General features: G+C 39.2%; 1 pseudogene; it reads right to left on the bottom strand.

Annotated features, from left to right (window-relative positions):
* Nucleotides 1-3,315: 3,315 nt before the first annotated feature.
* Nucleotides 3,316-7,848, bottom strand: LOC147426621 (uncharacterized; annotated as a pseudogene).
* Nucleotides 7,849-23,732: the final 15,884 nt, after the last annotated feature.

Genomic DNA, 23,732 nt, shown 5'->3' with positions numbered 1-23,732 from the left:
TCAGTGGTTAATTAAATGTTCAATAATCCGTGATAATTAGGAGAAGCTCAGACAACTAATCTAGCTAATTAAGTTAGCAAAAATACTCTATTTTTTGAGTAATTTAAATAGGGGAAATTAGTAAATGGATTTCAAATGTTGTGATATATTTATTATTGGTTAATTAGGTGTTCAAAAACCCGTGATAATTAGGATAAGCTCAAAAAAATTAATCTAGCTAATTAAGTTAGCAAAAATACTCTGTTTTTTCAGTAATTTAAATAGGGAAAATTAGTAAATTGAATTCAAATGCTGTGATATATTTATCAGTGGTTAACTAGGTGTTAGAAAGTCCTTGATAATTAGGATAAGCTCAGATAACTAATCTAAATAATTAATTTAGCAAAAATACTCTATTTTTAGAGAAAATTAAATACGGAAAATTAGTAAATTATGTGCTATAATTACATGCTATTTATCAGAGCTATATTATAGAATAAAGAGGTCGTGATAATTATGTCAAGGTTAGAAAAGTAGTATAGATATTTATCTAAGTCAAATTACTATTTTTTTAAAGCTAAAAAGTAAAGAGGAAAATTAGTAAATTATGCTATATGATTACATGCTATTTATAAGAGCTATATTATAGGGTAAAGAGGCCGTGATAATTATGCCAAGGTTAGAAAAGTAGTATAGATATTTATCTAAGTCAAATTACACTATTTTTAGCTAAAAACTAAAGAGGGAAATTAGTAAATCATGCTATATGATTACATCCTATTTATCAGAGCTAAATTATAGGGTTAAAAATCCTTGATAATTATGCCAAGGATAGAAAAGTAGTATAGATATTTATCTAAGTCAAAATATACTAGTTTTGGTGGAAATTTCAAGGGGGAAATTAGTAAATCATGCTATATGATTACATTATATTTATCACAGTTAGCTTACATAATAAAGAGGCCGTGATAAATATGTCAAGGTTAAAAAAGTAGTATAAGTATTTATTTAAGTCAAATTATCCTAATTTTAGCTGAAAATTGAAGATGGAAATTATATAACTAAGTTGGAAAATAATAAGATAATTAGAAGAGGTAAAAAATATCCTTATCTACTTGTGGTTATTATACCATAGTTAATTAGTGAGGTTAGTAAATCATAATTGACCAAAAGTCCCTTTTTTAGCAAACGATTAATTAAAATAAATAGACTTTGTGGTTAAAAGTTTTTAGAAAAATTATAGTAAGTGTAAACCTATGATATCAAGTTAAGGAAATTAAATCTTTAAGAGAAATTAAATACAATAAATATTGAGCCAAAATAAGTAGATTATTAGCTTAAAAGTTGATGGGAAAATTAGGAAAAAGATATAGAAAATTATAATAAAATTAGGAGAGCTTAGAAAACCCTTAGGGAAGCGGTGGAAAAATTTATCATGTCTATATAGACAAATAAGAAATTACTAGGTCAAGAATTTATCAATTAAGACTATAAATTTAACCTTGGATGGGTTACGGTTGAATACAAACGTTAAGTCTAAATTTTGAATTATTTACCTAATGATTAGACATCCTTTTTATAAGGATAAGAAGTTATGGCACCAAAAAGAACCCGAGCAAATCCTACATCTGATGATGAGGAAGTAGCTCCAAAACAAACTAGAGCGTCGCACGACGAAGAAGCCGGACCTAGTAGTAGGCCTACGGAGGAGAGTCTTCAGGCGCTAGCGCAGCAGCAGATGGCCAATCAATCCCAGGTGCCCATTGTTCAATTAAGTCTTTAATTAGTTTAAGTTATTTTATAAGTTAGCATTGCATACGTAAGAAGGATAAATTGGCTAAAAACGGAAGGTAACTTCCAACGTGCATTTGTTTATAATATAGGAAAGAATTGTTTGGGTTAAAACTGGATGAATTAGGAAAGATATGTTTGATCATCCTTAAGACAGCTTGTCTCAAGACACCTCCGACTCCTTGATATAAATTGATGATAATGATTGGCTTTCTAGCCACGGTTAAGTCGGTTACCCCCATGAATGATGAGTTTCTACTCCGTGTCATGTCTTGATGTTTCTACATAAGTTAGGATACCGTTTTTATCCTAGGGGACCCGCCCGGTTGTATGGGCAACTGGTTTGGTGTATGGGCACCCGGAACCTTGGGTGGGGGTTTATTCCACTCCGGATTTGAACAAGGAATGGGTGTCGTTTTTCACCCTTAGGTGGTCTTGAGACAAGATGAGTACTGGTCATGGTTATTATGGATAATGTTTTGAATTGACAGTACCCTGTCTTAAGTTTAAAGATGTCTGTTTGCTAAAAGAATGCTTTCAATGCTGTCTTCAAGAATTACCGTGATGGAACGTTAAAAGAAATCATTATTTTAAATGTTTAAAACAATGTGATAATAAGATAAACGAATCTTGTGTGAGTGCGGGGTGGTAAGTGGGGATTGACTAAGGTTGTCAATCATGGAAGGGTGGACCTGATTAGTTAGGTAACTATCCATTCCCGTGCACTAAAACGTTTTAGAAACTTCTCACTTGGAAGAGGAATCCACCAACGGCTGTGCCCTCACATATATTAGGGGGAAAAAAGCGTTGGCTAAGGAAACCATAATCTAAATGATGAAGTTATAGGGGCGGAATAAGAATTTTTTTTGTAGGCCGTTTGAATACATTGTCCCGTTTCCGCTGCGAGACAGGACTAGGTCTACTTCTAAGGCTATAGACCCAAGCCATTGTCAATGGTAAAGGTCTATTCCTTGGATTTTTCTTGTTTAGAGACTCCGATTTTTATAAGGCCTAGAGACTTGTCAAGGATCCCATCCCGATCTTGGTGTAGTCGGGGTTGGGGACTTTACATTGCTGCACAGTATATCTGCATGAAAATTGTCTTTAAATTCCATGCTTTTTCAAAAAATCATTGAATTTATTGGAGAAGTATTCTTCCCCTCCATCTGTTCTCATACATTTTACATTATTCTGAGTCTGTTTTTCAACCCTAACTTTGAAATTCTTAAAATGCATACAAATCTCACTTTTTTTCTTCTATATCCACCCATAGATACAGTCTTTGCCAGACCCCATACATATGTATGCACTAAACCCAATGCATTCCTGCTTACATGCTTATCACATGAGGAAAGGATGCTTTTGCCTGGTTTCCAAATTGACAAGCTTCACACACTTTCTACATTTCAGTAACTCAAAACATCGATAAACTTGTAACCATCTCTTTAGTTTGCATCATTTTTAGCATCTACAAATTTATATGACCAATATGTTTGTGCCAAATCTCTATATATGGAATCACCTGCACCTCGTGCAAACAAGACATCATTCACTTTTGGACAAATTTACATCCAAAGTAAACATTTTTTCCACTTTCTTTCCTTGAGCAACTAGCCCTTTATCCTTTGTATGCTCTTCGACAAAGAGACCATCGGAGTTAAACCTGACCTGTAAACCTTGCTCAACCATTTTCTCAATAGAAACCAGGTTCTTTGTAATGTTAGGTACATCAGCCAGGTACTTCACTTTACCATCTGTCATAGAAAATGGAAAATTTCCTATGTGCATAATAGGATGTACAATATCATCCCCGGTTTCTACATACCCATGACTTTGTAAAGTCTGTATTTCCTTAAACCATTCATCATGGCTGGTCATGTGATTCATTACGCCAGATCCACATACCAGACATTATCACTTGATTTTTCCACATTTGCAGACATTGTATTCAGCATGTGCTGCATCACAAATAGCCTCTCGGGCTCATCTGCATTCCTAATGGTGGTTGCATAATTGTTTTGTTGCCTCCTTTCTGGACAGTCACTCTTAAGTATGGAGCCTGATTTACCCCTTGTAATTTTTTGTGTTAAAAATGCACATTTGTAAGGCCCCCATTATGAGGAGGAGCCATCGTGCATAAAGAAAAATAACTCACCAAAAAATAAAATTACTCGCGCCGAAAACCAAAATTTTCATGCCCAATCTTGTGCCCAAGCTCGAGACTGGCTTCGCCGGAATATTGGGTTGGCTGGTTATAGAAAGTTACTATTCGCCATAACATTCCTTGATGTGGGAGTTCCAGAAGAGGCATGGACAAGTAAACCGGTGAATTATGTATTTCTCAAAATGTTTGGGTGTGAGGATTTCATGCACATAGATAGAAGCCTAAGATCAAAGCTAGATGCAAAGTCCAAAAAGAGTTTCTTCATTGGGTATGGAGAAGGTGACTTTGGGTATCGCCTATCCAATCCTAAAGATGGTAAAATCTTTAGGAGTAGGGATGTAATTTTAACGAGAAAAATATATACAAAGATTACTTGGAAAGAAAACAAACAAAAGAAACAGGAGATGAGTACATGGATCTTGAGGACGGTGAAGACTCAAGGATTGCAAACGGTGACAATATGCAACAACGTCAACCAAATGAGGAGCCTCAACCTATTCCCCAAAGATCTACAAGAGCAAGTAGACCTCCAGAAAGGTTTGTTCCATCCTTCAATCATCTCTTGATCTCAGATTCTGGAGAGCCAGAATCATACGAAGAAGCTATGTATCACGAATCCAACGAAGAATGGATGAAGAGCATGCAAGTGGAGATGGACTAATTACATCGCAACCAAACATAGGATTTGGTTGAGTTGCCTAAAGGTAAGAGAGCACTTCAGAAAAATGGGTGTATAAGTTGAAGGAAGAAGAAGATGGGAAGAAAAGGTACAAGTCTAGGCTTGTGGTAAAAGGGTTTTCTCAAAAGAAAGATATTGACTTCAATGAAATATTTTCTCCTGTTGTAAAAATGAACTCGATTAGGCTTGTCTTAATCCTTGTGGCTGCTCATGATCTAAATCTTGAGTAAATGGATGTAAATACGGAATTCCCTCACGGTGACTTAGAGGAGGAAATTTACATGCTTCAAACAAAGGGGTATAAAGTAAAAGATAAGGAGAAAATGGTTTGCAGATTAACAAAGAGCTTGTATGGTTTAAATCAAGCATAAAGACAATGGTACTTGAAGCTCGATCGATGGATGTTGGATCATGGATTCACAAGATGCAACTCGGATCACTACATCTATACAAAGAATTTGGGAGATGGGAAGTTCGTCATCCTAATGTTGTATGTTGATGACATGCTGATTGCAAGTGCTAACATGAAGGACATCAAAGACCTAAAAGAGAAGCTATCTAAATCTTTTTCAATGAAATATTTAGGTGCTGCAAAGAGGATACTTGGTATGAAGATATCAAGGGACAGGACGAAGAAGACAATAAAGCTATCTCAAGAGGATTACATCAAGAAGGTACTAGAAAGGTTTGCAATGCAAAATGCAAAAACGGTTTCTACACCTTTGGATGGTCACTTTAAACTAACCAAGGATATGTGTCCAAAGACACAAGAGGAGATAGCCTATATGTTTAAAGTTCCATATGCTATAGCGGTAGGTTCTCTTACGTATGCTATGTTCTGGACAAGGCCAGATATTTCACATGCAGCGGGAGGTGTAAGTAGGTTCATGGACAACCCAGGTAAAGACCATTGGAAATCTGTGAAGTGGACACTCAGGTATCTAAAAGGGACAACAACAAATGTTTTGTATTTTGGAGGAACTGATATTTTTCTAGAAGGGTATGCTGATGCAGATATGGCAGGTGATAAAGATACTCGAAGGAGCACTATTGCCTGTGTCTTCACGGTTGGAGGCACAACAGTAAGCTGGGCTTCAAAGCTGCAGAAAGTGATCTCACTTTCTACCACGAAAGTAGAGTATGTAGCAATGACGGAGACAAGCAAAGAAATTCTGTGGCTTCACAGATTCTTAGAAGAGCTTGGATTCAAACAAGACAATTGTGTCTTGTATAGTGATAACCAAAGCACTATGCATCTTGCGAAGAACTCAGCCTTTCATTCAAGGACAAAGCACATTGAGGTGAGATATCACTTCATACACACTCTTTTGGAAGAGGGACAACTAAAGCTAGGAAAGATGCATACAAGTGAAAATACTGCAGACATGTTTACAAAGGTGGTCAACAAGGAGAAGTTGAGATTTTGCTCATCTTCAATCAAAATTCAAGGATAAGAAGCTAGGATGGAAAGCAGTCACAGGTTTGGTTTGGAGATCAGTCTCCAAGTGGGATACTGTTAGTATGGATCTTGATTTACCCCTTGTAATCTTTTATGTTAAAAATGCACATTTGTAAGGCCCCCATTCTGAGGAGAAGCCATTGTGCATGAAGAAAAATAACTTGCCAAAAAATAAAATCACTCGCCAGAGACCAAAATTTTCATGCCCAATCTCGAGCCCAAGCTCGAGACTGGCTTCGCCGGAATATTGGGTTGGCTGGTTATGAAAAGTTACTGTTCGCCGGAATATTTCTTTTTGTCAAAATATTATGGCCGGACGGCGGCTGGAAAGTGGTTGGAAAACGACCGATCGGTTGGCCGATGGACGGTAGTCAATAGCCAGTGGCCGATGGTCGGAAGTCAATGGCCGATGGCCAGTGGCCAAATTCAATGGCCGTTGGCCGATTTCAAAGGAGGACTTGTCTTCTCAAGGACGGCCACACATGGGCGGATTGGAGGGTCCGATTTGGACTTATCTACACAAGGGCAGCTACACATGGCTGCCTCTCATGAGAGAGGGAAGCTCTTTTGGCCTATAAAAGGAGGCCATTTCTACACACATTTCATAATGTGAAGTTGATGCAACAAGGTGGATGTGAGGTGGTGAGAGTCAAGCAAGGCGGGAGCTCCAAAAGGGTATAATCCCTTTGTAACCTACTTCTTGTTTTGAAGTACTAAAGCCATTGAGTGGCTGCTTTCATGTGGATGTAGCCCACATTGGGCGAACCACGTATATCGTGTGTACTCTCTCTCTCTCTCTCTCTCTACTCTATAATCTCTTGTGTGAAAATTATCTCTCTCCATTAAGTAATCTACTCAATTATCTACTTAGCTACGTCATATTTCCTAATAGTCACATTCAAAGTGACCATGTCTTCCGCAACCCCAACATACTACATTTATGTGTTGACCTAAATTGTTGCACTGTGCATTTCCACAACCTCTTCGACTCCCCTTGCCTAAAAAGTTTCCTCAACCACCACCTATGTTTTGACTGTAATTGTTGTTATGATATTGTGCTTGGTGGTTGCCTCGTCCGCAACCTGTACCACATCCTCTTCCTCTTCCTTTGTTGTTGAAAAGGACCTATTCAAAATTGTTTCCATGCTACTACGTAGAGGAGTCTTACTCAAGTTCCTTCTCTTCCACAATCAATAAGGATACCAATCCATAAATGAGGGAATGTTCTCTCGAAGATGGGTGCCACTTTTGAATTGTTTGTACTCAGGACCCACACCTTGCAAAAGACAGACTTTTACTTTATCATCATCATCATCGACTGTAATGCCAATCGATGCAAGTGACTCACATATGTTCTTTATCTTCAGTGAATAGTCATTGATGGACATGCTTTTCTTCTGCACAGTATTCAGCTCAGTCTTCAACTGCAGCTTCCTTGCCTTTCTTTTGTTCACATCCAATGACAACAAAGTGTTTCAAGCCTCCTTAGGAGATTGAGCATCCTCCATATGCCCAATCATAGTGTCATGTACGTGACAAAAATCCAGTACATGACCTTCGAAGCTCCATGGTTTCACTCTTTAAATGTCTTAATTTGCATAGCAATCGCACCTTCCTCTGGCAGTAGTGGTGCTACCTCATTCTCTCTCCATCCATATAGTGCCAATAACCTTTGCGCAAAAGGAAATTGGTCATTCTAAGCTTCCAAGCATGGAAGTTGTCCTTGTCTAGCTTCTCACTAACAACCTGGTTAAGACAATCATTGTTGGACGACATGTTTTCAACCCTTCACACAGTCTTCAGCAGTCTTCAACGCCCGAATCAAAGATCGTTGACGACGGCTCTTGGGAATATCAAAGCCGCTTTGTAGGCTGCTCCTTCTTGCTGATCCAAGCTCCTCAGAAACAACCAGGCTTTGATACCATGCCAAGAGATAGAGAAGGAGAGAGATTGAGCTCTTGCAAGCATGCACACGCACACACATACACACACACATGGAGGAAAAAAGACTATAGTTCTTCTTCTTCACAAACTCAATATAAGAGGTCTAAAAAAACATAAGGAAAAATAAAATATAAAAGAAAAACTAGTACAATGGTCTAGTATGAACTGCTAGTGAGTGACGTGAGTAGGCAAGTGTGTCATCACTCCGATAGGTAGACCAGCTCGGTGTAGTCCAGTTGTAGTATCACTGGCGAAGATATGCATATCCACCAATGCATGTCAATGATGAGGACTATCAATGATAGTCATCTAGGAGTCATACATGTTCAGTTTGACATCCCAACAACAACAACAATGTTCTTGGAAATCTCTTGAGCATAGATACATTTCCATCCTCCTGTACATGTGCATTAGTAGCAAAGATTGATTGCATCCTTGGACAATCATTTCCCTGAATAGAAGAAATATTCTTAGTGTCCATGTTTGTGATTAGATTAGTCTCTACCTCTTCATTCTGAGCATTTTGTTCCTTGCAGTACTAGTTTTTCTCCTTAAGCACTTTCATATGGTGATAGAGAGAAGTGTAGACAAAACACAATAAAGAAAAAATTCTCGTGGTTCTACACTTGAGTTTTCTAAGCTCAAGTCACCAAACATGTGTTTATCTCCTCTTTCTAAGTTTCTTAGACATTTTGAGAGAGATGCAATTGTGAAGTTGGGATCACTCGGCCATAATCTCAATGCAAAGTGACCATAAGCTGTTTGTCCATGTCCATGAGTGAGCATTCTTGTCAAGGATACTAGAAGCCTCTCAACTCCATTGAAAGATTTTGGAACTGGTTTAATTTGTGGTATAGTAGTCTTACTCTGGTCCATCTTGTCATGTATAATGCACAAGAACTTGGTTGGATTAATTTTGAAGAGCTCCTCCAAGCATAGTACATATTTCTACAACTCATTTGTTGCAACATGTGTGCTCTCTCTGTGCCATGTATCTATCACGCTCCACATGATTTTGGGTAGACTCTAGCTTGAACTTTATTGATGTGCAAATGTCGCATTTAGAGAATGTGCTGAATTTGAATAAAGTGATTGTCATGAATATTGTGTTCCACAACCTTGAGAATGTTGGCCGTGATAGCGTCTTGTATTCCATTGTGACAACTGTGTCATTTATTTCCCGCAAAATGTCCACTTGTTTGTACATTGTTGGTAGAACACGTTGAGTTTTGCGAGTGCCATGCATGGTTGTCCTTGACTTATGTGGCATTTGATCCACATTCTTATCTATGAAGCCTTGTATGAGTGCTTTTGCCATCTCAACATGTGTCAAGCTCTTCTTTATTATTCTAGTGTTTCCATGATTGCCTTTGCATGCACCAACCAAGAATTTCTTGTGCAACCTATAAAATGTTGACTTTCCTATTCCATGCATTACATCACATACTTTATTACATACCTTCTTTCCATCAAAAGTAAACTCAAAGCATTTCTCATCTTGATCTTTGCTATAAGACATGCTCACACAATCCAATACAAATGTGTATCAGCTAGTGTAGCTTTGTCCCCAAAAGTCTACCCTTGCTTGCATGATTTTGGATCTATCTCCAATATGACAACATTGCTTCTCACATCAATCAATTCGTGCAATTTTGTGAATCTTTACGGCATCACATTGTTTGTTGAATGCATGAGTATTACTTGATTTTTTTCTAGGCCTAGCTCTATGTAGATAACTCCTTTTCTTAGCTGTCCCATCTTTGATATCATAGTCACCGGCCATGGCATCCTGGTCTCTATCATTTTGAGTATGAAGAAGAACAACTAGTTCTACACTGGTGAAACCTCCTTCAAAACTAGTTTCAGTGTTTTTATCTATGTCATCATCTTCATATTCATCACTCAAAGCATATAAACTATCAAGGGAATCTCCCATTTCTTCCATGAGGGGATCTTGATTACCCTCAATGGCAGAAGAAGATCCTTTGTCTTTTATCAAGGGTTCACCATTCTCCAGTGTGAGCTGCCTAATAGGCGACCTTACCAAATTCAAACTTGAATATCACTTTGAATGTGGATGCATCAACCCTTCCACAATGACACCCAAGATACTCTCACCTAGTTTAGTATAGTTTATAGCCTCATATAGGTGCCAGGTGGACCAACAATACCACTCCATTACCAAGTTTTGTTGATCCATTGTCAGCCCAAAGGGTGACTCTTTTCTCTTTCCAACTCGCTCTATCTATCAAGACATCTTCTTGACCAACAAAAAAATCCTCATCTATTGTGTTAGATTTTCCTCTATCCATAACAATATTACGCAATGACCATTTGATGATGCTTCCAATTGCTTGAGACATGGTTCTTGCATCCATTGTGACAAATGGAATCAAGAAGGTGTCATTACATGTATCACCACACATGTTGTACCAATCAATTCAAAACCACAACGTTGAGATGCATCAATGGAAGGAGTAACCCCGCGAGCCTTCCTTGTGGAACCATCAAAACAAGAAACACTTAATCCCCTTGTTTTGGACCCTGCAATTTTTGAGAAAATCAAGAGATGTCAATAAAATTGTATGTTTGAATATAGAACTCAAAATTTAATACATTCATGGCAAAAGCTTTCATCCCATTCAATTAAGAAAATCTACACCAAGTCAACCCATGGAGGATGGTAGAAGGCTCAAGATGTACATCTAAGTGCTAGAAATCTATAGCTCACAAGAGTTGCAAGATGGATCTCAAGTTATATTTAATCAACCCATGAAGGACGGTAAGAGGCTCAATCTCAAGTTTGAGCTTAGATGTACATCTAAGTGCTAGAAATCTAAAGTTGACAAGAGTTGCAAGATGGAGCCTAAGATACATTGCAGAGGCACCCATGGAGTTTGGTAGGAGGATGGAGCCTATATATACATCTAGCTGCTAGAAATCTATACCTCACAAGAGTTGCAAGATGGATCTCAAGTTATACTGAATTAACCCATGGATGATGGTAGGAGGCTCGAGTTCAAGTTTGAGCCTATATGTACATCTAAGTGCTAGAAATATAAAGCTGACAAGAGTTTCAAGATGGAGCCTAAGTTACATTGATGCACCCATGGAGTTTGGTAGGAGAGGCTTAACTGATGTTGGAACCTAGATGTATATCTAAGTGCTAGAAATCTAAGATGAAAAGAGTTGCAAGATGGATCCCAAGTTACATTGAATCAACCCATGGAGGATCGTAGGAGGCTCTAACTTCAATTTGATCTTAGATGTAGATTTAAGTTCTAGAAATCTAAAGATGAAAAGATTTGCAAGATGGATCCCAAGCTACATTGAATCAACCCATGGAGGATGGTAGGAGGCTTTAACTCAAATTTGATCTTAGATGTAGATCTAAGTGCTAGAAACCTAAGATGACAAGAGTTGCAAGATGGATCCCAAGCTACATTGAGTCACCCATAGAGTTTGGTGGAATGTTTGAATTGATGTTGGAGCCTAGATGTACATCTATGTGCTAGAAATCTATAGCTAGCAAGAGATGCAAGATGAAGCCCAAGTTACATCGAATCAACCCATTGAGGATAATAGGAGGCTCAAACTCAAATTTTCTAGAAATACTTAGCTACCTTGGAATTTGGTCATGATGAAGCCCAAGTTACATAGAGGCAACCTTGGAATTTGGTAGGAGGCTTGAGTTCAAGTTTGAGCCTAGGTGTATATCCAAGTGTTAGAAATCTATACTTGTGGCACGGGTTGCAAGATGGAGCCCAAGTTACATGGAGGCACCCATAAAATTTGGTAGAAGGCTCAAACTCAAGTTGAGCATAGATGTACATTCAAGTGCTAGAAATCTACAACCAGCAAGAGGTGTGAGAAAAAAACCAAGCTATGCTAAAGAAGCCTTGAATTTGGAAGGAGACTCAAATTGAAGTTTGAGTTACATCATACATTTAAAGAGTTGTAAGGTGGAGCCAAAATAATGATGATCTTTACATCAAACCTAAGTTTCCTTGAATGACCTATCTAAAGAGTCTTAGCTTACAAGAAGGTGAGGCTTCAAAGTACTTGCATGAGTGGCTTTGAACCTAGTTAGTCATATAGTTTTCTTTGAGGATAGAACATCTGAGTATAGGTCTCCATGGAGAGTATGTGACAATTGAGCCTTGATGGAAATTCAAAAGACAATGAGTTGTTTATGTGTAAACCCAGTCTTGGTGATTAGAGTCGTGTTGTCGTAGGACAATTTTACATTCATAAAGGTGCCAAGAAAGGGGTTAACCAAGAGGGTTGGTGGAGGTGGGTCCCTCACTCATAGATCATAAGAGGTTTTAGCCAAGGAAAGTCAAAACTATGTCTAGCTTGTGAGTACTTTTTTCAAAAAACTCTAAAAAAAATAGTTGTAGACACCCTTAACTTCGTCAAATTTTTTGACCCCTAAACATTGCTTTTTTGAGAGCTGTTTAAAAAACCTGTTGTGTAAGCATAGAGCCACTCTCAAGCTTCAGACTCATAATGTTTTTTTTTTTCAATTGGACTCCGTATATGTGAAAGTTATGCTGATTTTTGTGAAAAGTTTTATTTTCCCACTTCTTTTAACCATTATGAAAACCCATTAGTTTTGGTCAACACATGTACATTTGCTAATCAACCTTGGTAGAGTTGGTGGGAAAATCTATTAAAGCCTTTTTTAATGCTTTTGAAACCTTTGATATTATAATAGGTTTGGATTTTTCTACACACTGTGACGAATTGGACAACGGTGCGACATGTGAGGTTCTTTTGTTGGGGAGTCCGAGGGAGACTGGTTGCTTAAAACAATTAAACACTTGCTCACAAACATCACCATCATCCTGCCAACCTCTTTCCCCAATTTCCAAGCGCACGCACACACACACACACACACACAAAAACTAAAAGTGCGTGCACACATGCACACACACCTAGACTATCTCACACACGTACACAGACACACACACACACACACTCTAAAAGCATAGAAATGATAGAGACGAGCTGTAAGAGGGTGTAAGAGCATGGAAGAGGAGATGTAGACTTGATTAAGGAGTACAAAGAGAACACATAATAGCTTAAGAGATGGGATATGGAAAATTGAGAGCATCTACACGGGTAAACGCATGGTTTGGTGGTACAAAAAAGGACCTTTTTTACTTCTACCAATGAAAAAGTGGGGATTGGTAAAATATTTATAGTTTAGGTCAAAAAAATATGGACCTTGTGTTTTAGGTTCTTCTTTTGAAGATCTATCCACTCATATATATTATGATAGGTATTTTTTTATGTGACTTGTAGAAATTGTAAGTTGGAGATTTGTCAAAGGTGCTATCAAGGACAGTCCTTTTTGTACCACCAAAGTATGCTTTTAGCCACACAAAAAAGGCCTAAAATCATAGCCCCAAACTCCACCGCACCTCTCTTGTGGAGTTGGTATTTGATATTTGATTTATTATAATTGGTGCCAAAATTGGAGGCCCCTCTTTTACACTTTAGTTCCACGTAAGTAATGAGTGGTACACACTAGTTATTGCATGCCCCTCTTAGGGTGGGTTCTCACTGTCCTATTTACAAAGAAGCCAGAGTGGCTTATTTCTAAAATACTGTGCAAGGATAAAGTGACAAAGAATTATTATTTGCCAGCGTCTCCTCGTCAACTTCTAGAGTTCCAATCTACAAACCATCATGCACTCACTGTTAGTAAAATTCAAATAGATAACACATAATTAACCATTAAGCAAGCTATCACAATTGCAGTTAACCACATACAACAAGAGGGTTCCCAGTCTTGTAACATCTCTCCCACCAAGGATAGAAACTGTCCTCAGTTGCTCACTAAAGAATCAACTGAACCATGAGTGATGGAAAGTGTGGAGAAGGTCTAGGAAGTTGCAAATTTTTTTCAGGCATCCATTGGCATCCTCTCGAGGGTGGCCTTTAAAGGTCAAAAGATGGCGGTTTTAAATCGTGCCGGTGCGTGTGGTGGTGATCTCGTGATCAACTATTTGTGCAGGGATGAGTTGTTCTTCTTTATCCACAAGTGAAGGTGGATCTTCATAATTGTGGTGTGTAAGTAGGGGTCCTCTGAAAGGTCTTAAAAGACTAATATGGAAATCATTGTGAATGTGCCAATGTGAAGGTAGTTCTAAACGAAATGAAACATCATTGATCACAACATAAATTTTGAACGGTCCATAAAAACGAGGAGCAAGTTCAACAAAAACATTAGTATCAACACTTTTGATCCTTCATTTTTCAATGCAAATCATAGCATAATCACCTTCTTTGAATTTGTGTGCCTTGCGGTGCTTGTTAGCATGCTTACTGTAAAGTTCTTGTGAGTGATTAATGATAGAATGCACACTTGCATAAATTTCATGAAAATTAGCAGTAAAGTCATCACAGTGGGAGGCACAATATTGGAATGACATGAAGTAGGAGTAGGAAGAGAATGACCATACACAATTTCAAATAGAGATTTACCTGTGGCAGTGTGAGTGGTGTTGTTTTATGCAAACTGTAGAATATGCAGGTAACCATCTCATTTCTTGGGTTGAGAAGAAACATAAGCTTTTAACAAGTCAATGATGGTGCAATTAGAGACTTTGGTTTGACCATTAGATTCGGGATGGAATGCAGAAGTAAAATTAAGTGTTGTTCCAAGATTTTCAAAAACAGTAGTCCAAAAAGCACTACAAAATTTGGAATCTCGATCAGATATGATAACTTTAGGCAAACCAAGATGTGGAAGACAACTTTAAGAAATAGAAGTGCAACTTGATGTGCTGTGAGTGTTTTCTTACAAGGAATGAAGTATGCTTGTTTGAAAAAACAGTCAATGATTGTCCAAATCCTATCATGCTTGTGAGAACAGTAAGTAAAAATCCAGTGACAAAATCCATTGAAATATGTTCCCAAGGTTTCTTAGGAATAAGGAGAGGGTGTAAAAGCTCCAATTTCTTACATGTTGCTGCTTTGACCTTTTGACAAATTAAACAAGTTGAAACATACTATTTAACATCAATTTTCATAGTAGTCCAATAGAAATCACGACATAAATTTTTAAAAGTTGCAACAAATCCTCTATGTCCAGCATAGAGTGATTTGTGTAATTCTTCAATAATTAATGTACGGAAAGGTTTAGTCCACTACAAGACGTCGCGCAAAAATCGGCGCAGGTACAGACAAAATGAAGTTACTTTTTAAATTAAAAAGAGCTGAAATAGGCCTCGAAAGAGACATCGGTATCGTAGCGTTGGTACGACCATCGGTATAGTGGACGTCCGAATAAACCTTTAAATAGGCATCGGAATACGCAACATAATAAGCACCGGTATTTATATAGTGAATTTCGACGCTCATACCGTTGCCCCTACCAACGCTGATGCCGTCATCTATACTGACGACCAAAACCTGCAAATTTTTTTGGGCAGAGAGGTCTGGGAACTAATGTTGCATGTACTGCAGCAAAAGAAAAAAGCCTTCTCTGCGCAAAGGAAGAGTGCACAAGCAACCGCACTCCACCTACAAGCTGACGCTAAAGAGCGAGTGTATGGAAATTAGCAAAATTGTAAGAATAAAATAACTTGTTAACATAATTAAAACATGAGTCGAAAACTGTAAAACCATAAACATAACCTGTTTGCCATACAATAACCATTACATAACTTGCTTGTCATACTATAACCATAACAGCCATACCATCATTGCACAACCATAACCATAACCATAACCATCACATGATTGTTATACCATCATAGCAAAACCATAACCATCACGTGATTGCCATACCATCATTGCACAACCATAATCTTAACCATAACCATAACCATCAGATGATTGTCATACCATCATAGCAAAACCATAATCTTAAGTTGACTGTCAAACCTTAATCATAACATCTGTGCCATACCATAAATATAACCATAAACCATAAACATAAGCACTACAAAACTGTACATATGCAAACAATCACTGAGTGTGAAGACCCTCATTGTAATGCCTCCCAATCAACGTCCTCTCCCTCCTCCTGAAGCTGGGTCAAAAGGGCCACAAGTCCGTGCTTGTACCCATACTTCTCCTCTTGGCATGTCGGAAGGCACTTCACGGCAACTTCCTGCAAAATTATGATTTAATCATTAGATAAATCTTCAAATAACATATATATTATCAATAATTCAAAGCATACATATAATATTTACAAACTCATGTCAAAGTGTGTCGGAGCCTCCACTCCCAAGATGTGACGCTCCGGCAGACTCCAAATGTGCTCTGGCTGCATCTCTCTGCTGTTGAAATCTATCGAGATTGTCTTGTGTCTCTCATGCAATCCCCGCCCACTCCTATGAGTCCAACCATGCCGGCTTGGGACTGCCATCATTGTACATATCTCTCACCTCTAACCGGCCAACGGTGTGACATTGTGGACTTCACCACGCTCAAAATCCAGTTGTTTGAGACTTGATCATACCCCTTTGTCGGCCTATACTCTCTCTGAATGGTGTCAACAATGTAAATCTTTCTCTCAGCATCAAGGTTTTTCCAAATCTCCATCACAGAGTGACCAAACTGAATCATACAGAGTTGTCGAATCCTCTGTCGCATGGCCTTTCCAACCCTATCTGCCACAACAATCCTATCCCTGGTCTTGCACACCTTGCTAGGATCATGCTCGTGTGATCCCCAAGGTGTACGTGGTGTGCCCATCGGTGAACTATCTACTGAAGAGAGTGGTGGGACGCTCTCTCAGTGGTGTGGATGCATCGGTAGAACCGCTATCACAGCAACCACCACCTCCAGAGAGATGCCTACGTCGTCTCGAGGATGAACCACCCGTCGGTGTAAGGGGCACACGAGTCCTAGGTGTAGGGGACACACTAGACTGAGGTGTGGGGCAGCTCGGTGTAGGGATCACACTAGTCCCAGGCGTAGGGTTGGCCGTAGTATGTCTAGAGGGACCTACACCCCAAAGGTGTTGTGCCATCGCAATCTGCTCTGGTGTAAACTGAGACAAAAAAGAGCCCATCAGCTCGGGTGACATGCCGGTCGGAGTGACAGAAAAACTAAAACTAGGAGAGTATGGCTCATCGTCATCGGCCATGGCTAATCATACACAAACAACACCCACAAAATACGTTAGTTTACGTAAGAAATGCTTAATCAATACAAATAACAAATCAACGAAACTGCTACACAAATGACAACAGGTAAAGTGTATTGTAGACTAATAAAAAGAGCTTTACAAAAGGTTTCCTAGAAAAAGTCATTAGTTAATCTCTCATCCTCTATGAGATCTGATGCACCAAAGATGTTTATCTCAATCTGTACTTCTGCATCTTTGTCATCGAACTCTACTTCTTCATTGCTCTCCGCATCAGCATCACTATTTGACACCTCATCTCTAGGTTCAGACAATTGCTCAATGTTGACATCCACCTCAAAATCTAAGCTTAAAGTTGGAGTCGATCCTGCGCTTTGTTCATGAATCACCTCTTTGAGCTCAACATCCAATGCTTCACACACTTGCTTGCTACGTGGAGCAACTTGAACGACATAGATCCAGCAAGGTTTAGATAGATCATTCTCATCATTTTTTGTCCATAGTGGATCGTGTATGAACACAACTTGTTCACAATGCTGCGGAAGTACTAATGTATCCCACACATCTGTTCACACCCACCTAGAGTTCACTTGAATCAATCCACTCTTGTCTTTGCGCACAGTCGCATTAGGACCGCTGGTAATAACTTTGAACCACTTGACATCAAAGATAAACACATCAAACTTTCTAAAGCTAATCTTCAAGATGTCTTGGATGTAGCCAAAGTATTCAAGCTGGCTAGTCTATATATTCTCATCCCTGGCACTACTCCTACTTTCTTGGACGAAGCTTGCCCTAAAACCACTGTCGAATGTGAACCTTTGTTTGTCAATCTATTGCACTCTGAAGTGCTTTCCAACCAGGCCTGATCCCTGCACACCTCGGTCTAGAGGTGCACGGAGATTAGGACCACAGGGTAATAATCTCGTCTTTATTGGTCAATGCCTATATATTAAAGTTCTTGAAGTCTGTGTGCACTTTTGAAGTCTGGTTGCATTTTTCAACTATTTTCTACTAGCTCTAACAACCTCACATTCTCTAGCCAGGCTCGATCCCCGCACACCTCGGTCTAGAGGTGCACGGAGATTAGGACCACAGGGTAATAATCTTGTCTTGATTGTTCAATGACTATATATTAAGGTTCTTGAAGTCTGTGTGCATTTTTGAAGTCCGATTGCATTTTTTCTACTATTAATTTGACGCTAGCTCTAACCTAACCTATAACATAACCCTAACCTAACTTAATGTAACCTAACTTATAACCTAAACCTAACCTATAAACTAACCTAACCAAAGTCCGTTTGCGTTTTTAGAAGTACACGAGTCATCTTCGAAGTCCGATTGCATTTTTTCTACTATTAATTTGATGCTAGCTCTAACCTAACCTATAATTGTTATGCCTAACTTATAATTTAACATAACGTAAAACCTATACCTAACTTAACTTATAACATCTACCTAACCTAACTGAAGTCCGTTTGCGTTTTTAGAAGTACACAAGTCATCTTCAAAGTTCGATTGCGTTTTTTCTACTATTAATTTGACGCTAGCTCTAACCTAACCTATAATCGTTATGCCTAACCTATAATCTAACCTAACATAAAACCTATACCTAACCTATCTTATAACATCTACCTAACCTAACCGAAGTCCGTTTGCGTTTTTAGAAGTACACGAGTCATATTCGAAGTCCGTTTGTATTTTTTCGACTATTATGCCGTCGATAGATCTAACCTAACTTATAATCTCACCTAACCTATAACCAAAACCTAACCTAACCTAACCTAACATAAAAACAACACAATGGTGAGGCCCTTAGCAAAACAACAAGCCATACAACTTGCCCACAATGCATATGCAATGTGGGCAAGCTCTATGGCTTGCCAATTTGGCAGAGTAATCCCAAATGTTTTTTGAGCGATCACTAAACCGAGCAAAAATTAGCAATGTATTATGTTTAAAAACCCCAACTAGTCAAGATACTTCTACTTATTTTAATTATCATTCACATATGTCTTTTTATTTATTTCTCATACTCTATTCAGGCCAAGATAGAGGTGGTGGCTATTAAGAGGACATTAAGTTGAAAATAAGCGGTCGTAGCACGTTATAAAGGAGATAAAGGATCCAAAAATGAAACATTAGGAACGGCTCTTTAGAATAATGTAGTTGATAATTTCAAGCTTGCACTATAGTAAGGGTCTACATAAAATTTCAAACCCATGAAGTCTCAAGGTATGGAACTAGGAATTTTCACAATAAAATCTTGTTGGGCTTGCACAAGAAAGTAGTATGAGGGTAGTCTACATGTTTTGATTTCAATTCTGCCACTAGCACATTTGCTTCAATCCTAGTTGTGTGTCATGTGTGTGCGATGCGGACATGTACGCGTGCATGCATGTATATGCCCTTTATGACCCTTGCAAGTTTCCAAGTGATGATCAGATTTGATTACATTCAATCTGTTTTCCTTCATGTTTTTATCCTCCTCCTAGTTTCCTTTGTTTCATAGTCACCCCGTGGATTCTTAATATATCCACGGTTCACAAGCATCAAGTGTCCATATTTGATTGTATTCAAGATTTTTACTCTTACAGTTTCAGTCTTGATCTCTCTGTGCACTCCTTTCGCTCCCCTTTTGCCCATAGCCACCCCATGGTTTTTGAGTATATCCAGTGTACTCAAGCATCAAGTGTCCATATTTGGTCGTATTCAAGTTTTCTCCCTCAAATTTTTAGCCTTGATCTCTCTGTGCACCCCTTTCTCTCATAGCCACCCCATGGTTTTCGAGTATATCCACGGTTCTCAAGCATTTGACCAACTCAACAAAGTATAAGAAATGTTTCTTTGGTCTCAAAGGTCATGTTTGACCTTTGAGAACATCAATGCTCTCTCTCTCTCTCTCTCTCTCTCTCTCTCTCTCTCTCTCTCTCTCTCTCTCTCTCTCTCTCTCTCTCTCTCTCTCTCTCTCAGACAACTGGATCTAGATGTTTGAGCTCTATTGGGAAGGTTCCATCTATGTTGGAAAGATTTCTTCTCTTCTCTTTTCTATCTCGGTCTCTCTATCTATCCGTCTCTCGATTCAAGCTCTTGCACATAATATCTATGGTGCTCATTTGCATAAGAATGTGAATTATTGCAACACATCTTGTCTTTGTAGGGATCTTGACTTTAGGACTACAAAGAACGCAGAAAGTCTTGGATCTCTATTTTACAAAAACACTTCTAGGTAGGCTCCCTGTGAGACATTCACCAACAAGAAATATTCCCAAATCCAGTGTGGGTGAAACATAGAAGACATTATGTAGCTTTCTAATGAGGAAAATTTATACAATCAGCACCATGATAGCCACAACTGAGAAACGTGCCATTTTAAAGCCTGAATATGAACTTTAATCGGGATGCAATCAACAAAAAGATTGTCCAAATAGGCGTCTTCTTTAGCAGAAATCTGCTATCGTCTAGAAGGAACAAATACAACTTTTTTACATTGCTACACTTTATTATCATCTAGAAGGAACACATACAGCAAATTTTTTCTATTGCATCTCAACATCAAATGGATGGAATGTGAAAACCAGGGTATGTGTGGACATGCTATGGCTTAAGGGAGAGGATAGGGATGACTTACATGGGTGTACTCATGCAAAGATACTCTAGCTCATAGTCTCAAGAAGCTCATCGAGCTGTAGTTTTTCAAGAGAGCACTCCTTAGAACCGCATTCATCAAATTGTTCTCTCTCTCTCTCTCTCTCTCTCTCTCTCTCTCTCTCTCTCTCTCTCTCTCTCTCTCTCTCTCTCTCTCTCTCTCTCTCTCTCTCTCTCTCTCTCTCTCTCTCTCTCTCTCTCTCTCTCTCTCTCTCTCTCTCTCTCTCTCTCTCTCTCTCTCTCTCTCTCTCTCTCTCTCTCTCTCTCTCTCTCTCGCTCGCTCTCGTGGCATTCCGGCAAATCCCGCTACAAAACTTTCCAAGCTCAATGCCAAGGACAATGATTTTTATTCATCGGATCCAGTCCATTCATCTAGCATGTGTGCTTTAAATGGTGATCAGTGGTAGGTTAGTGTATTGGCTGACGCCCTCATAGCATGTGTGCAAAGCAGATCATTATGGACAATGACCCACCAAGGCATTTCACGTGATATGTGGTGGACGTGAAAGACATGTTGCAAGCCCAACCAAAAGTTCAAAGGGTCGGCGGCCGTCACGGCCTGCCAGTGGGCAGCATGCACAATGTTTTGGAGAGAGAGAGAGAGAGAGAGAGAGAGAGAGAGAGAGAGAGAGAGAGAGAGAGAGAGAGAGAGAGAGAGAGAGAGAGAGAGAGAGAGAGAGAGAGAGAGAGAGAGTGCTCTCGGAGCCGAGCTCAACCAACAAAAAGGGTAGGTGACAGGACCAGTGATCATCAATTCATCATATATTGATGACTCAACGAAGGAATAGCAAGTTGCACTCCTTTCCTTTGTCCTCAGCAATAGAAAAGAGCATTGTTGCAGGATCTTTGTTATGCGTCTGAATTCGGATACAATCTAGGTAGTCCTTTTCATATCGTCTAAGCCTCCCTCTTTTACTCCACACACACACACACACACTTGCTCATGTGGGTTTTCATTTCCCCAATACTTTCTTCTTCCTTTGCGTCTCTTACGCATACACTAGTGTACACACAGTTTCATTTCCCTGCACTTTTGCCTTCATTAGCTGTCCTTAAACATTTGAGAGAGACAGGCTGTAGTTTCTCTGATGCAAATTCTCTCCCCTATTAGTGAGTAGCTTTGCAGGCCTATCTTGTTGATAGTGGAGCACTCAAAATGCCAGCTACGCTTCAACAATAGCGGCTCTATGCTTTTAACAGAATAGTGGCTCCCTACTTCTCGATGAAATAGGGGTGCCATTCTTCCGACACGTGCTTCAACAGGTTGACCATCAAAAGGTGAGAATAGAGAATGAATTATAGAAACGTTTTGACATGTCTTCTGTTTTGGTAAGTATGGTGCAGTAGATTATCAAACGTAAGGGCAAAGCCTTATATCCATTGAAATGTTTGATTTGTCGTTCTGTTTCGGCGAGTATGGCTTGCAAGTTGCCGACTCATTCGCTTGTGGAAGTGTGCACTCTACAAAGAACATGGTAACATGCTTGTACCGAATCAAGAAGGCAAGATGTCGCCCTTTGTTACAATCACATGGTGCAAGACTCTGGTGGGCCTAGGGCTTTCTCTGAATGTGCAAGAAACTGCACTTTGTGAGGGTGCACCTGCGTATAATCCATTTGACACAAAACCATGGCTCTTCAGCAAGAAAAAAGGCAGTAAAGTGCTCAAAATCGCCCGTAACTTTTCAGTGATGGAATAGCTAGGCAGTGTTGACATGTCTCTCCTTCTCCCTCTCTCTGTAGCAGTCCATGCCGGCGTGGACAGCTAGAGACAATTTTGATTCTATATTTTTTTCGAAAGGAGACGAGATGAGAGAAGACAGTAGACTTATCTCTCTCTCTCTCTCTCTCTCTCTCTCTCTCTCTCTCTCTCTCTCTCTCTCTCTCTCTCTCTCTCTCTCTCTCTCTCTCTCTCTCTCTCTCTCTCGGAAACTATCATTCCCACTTCTAAACCTGCCAACTTCCAAGCTCATTACCAAGGTTGACGACTCACGAGTATTGTTCACCAAATCAGTGACATGCTAGTATGGCTGTTGCGGCAGTTGTGTGCAAAGAAATTCATTATGCTAGTGATGGATCAAGGCCTCGCATGTGAGCTCTCTCTGTCTAGGAGTCCACGTTGACGTGGACATCCAGAGAGTTTTGATTTAGAAAATAAGTGTGAATATAGACTAGTAGTCTAGCATATCTCTCTCCCTCACACTCTCTAGGAGTCCATGCTGGTGTGGACAGCTAGAGAGATTTTTGATTTAGAAAAAAATTTGAAAGGAGAATTGAAGTCTACTTAGTAGTCTCTCTCTCTCTCTCTCTCTCTCTCTCTCTCTCTCTCTCTCTCTCTCTCTCTCTCTCTCTCTCTCTCTCTCTCTCTCTCTCTCTCTCTCTCTCTCTCTCTAGGCCACACATATGTGGACGGAAAGCCTAGAACTTAGAAGCACATTTGATTTACATTAGGATTTTGATTTTGGTTTGAAAGAAGTTTAGGGAGATGTCATTTTCTATCTCTAGCAGTCCACACCTTTGTGGGTTGCTAGAGAAAAAATTTATTTAGGAAAAATAGTGTAAATGGAGGGAGTGGCCAATTCGCAACAATCATTTCTTTTATAGTTTTTTTCCCAAGAGACCCAACACTGTCTAAGCATGCCTGAAAGGCTTGGTTTAAATAAGATGGTAGCAAGGATCTGCTATTTTTTGACATAAGTATAGAAGTTACATTCACAAAAATAGAAAAGTTTTGTCACCTTCTAGGCCTAACACTTTTTTGGCCAATACCCCTCCCCCCAAAAAAAACAAAAACCTCCTCCACTCCAGTGTTCAAAAAAGTGTGCCTTAGCTTAGCGTTGAGCCAATTGAAAAACCAAACCAACTGGCTAAAGAGAGGGTGAGAATAGTTGCCACTTCTACCTTGTGTGAACTTGACATGGTAGGGAGAGAGGGAGGAGAAAAACACCTCCCACCTTAAT

The sequence above is a fragment of the Adiantum capillus-veneris genome, chromosome 24 (genome assembly GCF_014529385.1).
Source record: "Adiantum capillus-veneris isolate H3 chromosome 24, ASM1452938v2, whole genome shotgun sequence".
Taxonomy (NCBI): domain Eukaryota; kingdom Viridiplantae; phylum Streptophyta; class Polypodiopsida; order Polypodiales; family Pteridaceae; genus Adiantum; species Adiantum capillus-veneris.
This window is presented reverse-complemented; position numbering and strand designations above follow the sequence as displayed.